Here is a 4,251-nt window from a genome sequence, read left to right as displayed (position 1 = left end):
CCATGTGATATTTCAGTTTTTCTTTTTTAATAAATCTGCAAAAATGTCAACAATTCTGTGTTTTTCTGTCAATATGGGGTGCTGTGTGTACATTAATGAGGAAAAAAAATTAACTTAAATGATTTTAGCAAATGGCTGCAATATAACAAAGAGTGAAAAATTTAAGGGGGTCTGAATACTTTCCGTACCCACTGTATATATAGTGTGTACTGTAATATATTGTGAATAAAATATTATTTTTAAATATTTTGATGAACAATAGTTTGATTACAAATATAGTTGGGAGAAATTCATATTTTTATTCAGCAAGGATGGATTTAATTGATCAAAAGTGACAGAAATGCTTTCTTATAATAAAAAAAAAGTATTTAAAATAAATGCGGTTCCTTTGAACTATGCATCAAATTTTGTACTTATCAAAAATATATCACCGGTTCCACAAAAGTAATAAGCATTGCAACCATTTTTAACATTAATAATCATAAGAAATGTTTGTTGAGCAGCAAATCAGCATATTAGAGTGATTTCTGAAAGATCATGTGACACCGAAGACTGGAGTAATGGCTGCTGAAAATGTAGCTTTGCCATCACAGGAATTAATTACATTTTAAGATATATTAGAAATTTAAAAAAATTATAATATTTAATTATAATTATAATATTTAATTAATATTGAAAATATTTTAAACAATTTTAATGTTTTACTATATTTCTGATTAAATAAATACAGGCGAGCTTAAGAGACCTTTTTGAAAAACGTAAAAAAAAAAAACAATCTTACAAACCCCAAAATTTTGAAAGGTAGTATATATAGTGGTATATTTACTATGACTATTATTTATTCTTATTTAGCTTTTTTAGACCAAAGCAAGTTACAGTACACCACTTTACTTGAACAGCTTCCTGAGGCAACATGGTGTTATTTTTTTTTCTCATTAACACTCTAGTTAATAAGTTTCCCTTGCGTGATGTTGTTCAAATAATTTGTTTAACACATCCACATCCCTAACCACAAGTTTCCAAACCCAGCTCATATGGGATTTGCGTATTCCAGCACTAGGCCAATGTGACTAGTATTAGCTAGCGGCTAATATTCAAACACAAAGCATGTTCTTCTTACAGCAGATTCTGTGATTTCCTCCTCAGCTTAGCTTCAGCTGCCCTGAACTGCAACGTGTAAAAAAATGTTAGCGGCAGCTGATGTTGGAGAAATACAAATAGTCTGGTTAGGTGGGTGAGACGGAGTTAAAATTAAACACGAAACTCTGTCATTACAGGTCAAGGGAGAGCTACGGCAGAGCCGAAGCCAATGGCCCAGCCTAGTTCTGCTGCATGTTTGCGGTGCTGAGACTGACCCATGCTGAGCTTGTGGTCGAGCCTGCTGGGACATCAGTCTGGCTTCGGCTCAGATGTGCTTTTGCGAAAACACAGACCCAAATGACTAAAGTCAGTGAATTTTCAGAGTAGGGGATGTTTACAAAAAATCTGACATGATGTTCTGCAGTAATCCTCAAGAAAAGCCAGGAAGGAAAAGAAGGATGGGAAGATGAAGATGAAAAATTGAGGGCAAAGAAGTTGTTTTCGTTTAATAACCGTCTCGTGCTCTCTGGTGCAAAAAGGTGCAATATGGTTATTAAGATGGCTACATCTTCTTGAACACCCGCTGCTACCCTCATGTTTTAATTTATGGACAACAATAATTACCAGCAGGCTTGATTAATTATGTCTAAACAATATGCTCCTCGCACACATGCCACAAGGGCTAATTATCCTAACAAACAGGATGGGCCGGGACAATTGGCGGTTATCAGCAGTAGTCATAACTGCATGATCGTAGCAGCTGAAAATCTCAACGGCTTTAAATGACAGCTTTCCTTGCCACAATGCCTGGCTATTCATTCCCAAGCCCCTCCTCTCTTTTACCTTCCTCTGGCCCAAATGAAGTCATATACATTTTGTAATATGACGCCATGGAATGAGTTATGAGAGGCTGTCAATAGGGCCGAGATTCCTTTCATTTTTCCGTCCCCTCCCGGTTTCCCTGCTCTTTCAACTCCACTGCAGGGGTGGACGCTTCATTCATGTCACATGGCGCTCGCATAATGGCACAAAAATCAAATGAAAAAAAAAAAAAACTATTCAGATCCCAAGGCCTGTGGTATGTGTTAGTTTTCTTCTAAAGCCTCTGCAAGCCTTTCAGATAACTCATCTTGTAAAAACCTATTACTGCTCTGACACAGATTTGATAGTTCTGTTGAATCTTAACCACTTCTTGGTATCTTGGGATCTAATTAAAAAGACAATTACTGCGCTCAACATTAAAATGCTGTGACGATCTGGATACACCTGTGATAGCCGAGATGCCTAACATGTCTAATTTGCAATCACAAGCTCTGATCTACTGTCTTGGGTATGCAGACTACAACTGCCGATGATCCATTCTTACATAAAGAAAAAAATGTGCATCTATATTTTACTGAAATACACTTCAAAAATAAACACACTGTCAAAAATGTATGAGTATCCCATGATTTCATTTAATATTTAAAAATATTCAAATAGTTTTTTCATATTTAAGTCTATATTAAGTAATATACTTATTTTGTTTACATTAACAATTTACATTCATATATTATTTTTGATTTAATGGTACTTAGTATATTTTAATGTTTTAAAATAGGCTACTACTTGTTTTTTTATATATTTTACGTTTATACTAATTATTTTGTTTTTATATTTATGCATTTACGATTGATTTGTATATTTAAATAATATTTCTTTAAATTCGATTATTTAAAGTTGAAAATAACCGGATATCCATCATGTCTCCGCACTTCAAATTGAACTAATATTTGCCATTTCTACATTTGCACGTTTATTCTACTGTTCTGGCTTGTTTACCGATATATCATGAGTATAGGTCGGATTAAGTGCGTTACCTGTTCTTATCTCGTTGGTCCCTCGTTATGGCTGCATCCTCCTCCTCCTCATCATCCCCTGCCGATACTGAACGCTCCCTTCTCTTCTCTCTCTGTCAAACGGCCCTGCTTGTTTTCACTAGCACAATATTACGTGATGCAATGACACTCATGCCACATAGTCCACCCGCGCCGTAGACACCTCGGCTGTCTTCAAACCTCCGTCTCTCTCGCTCTCTCTCCACCTCCTCCTCCTCTCCTCTGGAGCGCGTGTCTTCTCGCTTTACCAGCTCTACAACCTGATTGAGTTACAGAGTGACTCGCGCAAGCATACGCGCGTAATCTCACACCTCCTCCCGCGTGCCCTGCCTCTCTTCCCACTCTTTAATGATACAGAAGCAGATTTGGGCAAATATTAATATTCCATTGCGGGCTACAACTATCCTGAGGTTGGTTGTTTGAGTTATCGGCTTCCCGACAGTAATAGCTCGTCGTAAGAGGCGTGGCTCCGCTATAATAATGTGGGTTTCTTACCTTAATTGCGCGTCAGATCATGTGGATGAATGAAGAGATGAGACTGCCGCCTGTATATGTAGTCATTAAGCACACTCAAACGCCAGCAGCCACGCTAATATTTTAGCGAGCTGGTGGATGGGAGCTGTCGCTGCCTTGTGTATGAAATATGACAAGGAAACAATGGTCGCAGTGCCCTTGGGGTGGATTGCGCGCGGCCGCTAAAATTGAACTTCCCCGGAATTAGCGTGATATTGATTATCACAAAAAACAAAAAGGTGTTTCAAAACACGAGCTATGCAAACAATGCGACGCAGAGGGCACAATGTAGCACCGTTATATTCTGTATGACAGTACCTCACCCTGAACTTCTGCAGACGCTCAATGGTGCACTCCGCAAATCCCGTTCAATCGCACCCAAATCACAGCATTCAGATGCTTATCCCTCTGTCCCTACTTCTACACGTGAATATACAGTTGATGCATATGCATAGCATCCGTTACAGCATCAGTTTATAAGGCTACATTGTTCATTTTCTCGCATCCACAACATTCCAGTCAACCCCGCCCCCGGCGCTACGTGATTGGCTCAGAGACTCGGGGTGCCTTCGCACGAGCTATATTTAAAGTAAACAGGCGAACATCTGGCCAGCGGTGCGCGTCACTGTCGCCGGAGGCCGCGAGCCGACGCTGTGCGGTGAACCAGAAAAGACCTCGACGACTTGAAGGTAGACGAACTATTTATCCGAGTTTAAAAAGGAGTGATCATTATACGGTTACGATTTATGATTAGAGATGGGAATCGTAATCTGGTATCTTT

The 4,251-nt window shown here is 38.8% G+C and overlaps 1 protein-coding gene across 4 annotated transcripts in view; it reads right to left on the bottom strand.

The window, feature by feature from the left end:
* LOC107654729 (exostosin-1c) overlaps nt 1–3,968 on the bottom strand; it is a 58,232-nt gene extending 54,264 nt beyond the window's left edge. The window contains exon 1 of one of the 4 annotated variants that reach the window (XM_016441946.1): nt 3,789–3,968. The gene's annotated coding sequence lies outside the window, so the exon portion shown is untranslated. The other 3 variants (XM_016441947.1, XM_016441945.1, XM_016441943.1) reach the window with 3 other exon arrangements.
* Between the last annotated feature and the right edge of the window lie 283 nt (nt 3,969–4,251).

The sequence above is a fragment of the Sinocyclocheilus anshuiensis genome, unplaced genomic scaffold (genome assembly GCF_001515605.1).
Source record: "Sinocyclocheilus anshuiensis isolate Anshui unplaced genomic scaffold, SAMN03320099.WGS_v1.1 scaffold195, whole genome shotgun sequence".
In the NCBI taxonomy this organism is placed as follows: domain Eukaryota; kingdom Metazoa; phylum Chordata; class Actinopteri; order Cypriniformes; family Cyprinidae; genus Sinocyclocheilus; species Sinocyclocheilus anshuiensis.
Note: the sequence above shows the minus strand (reverse complement) of the source record. Positions and strands in the feature narration are given on the sequence as shown.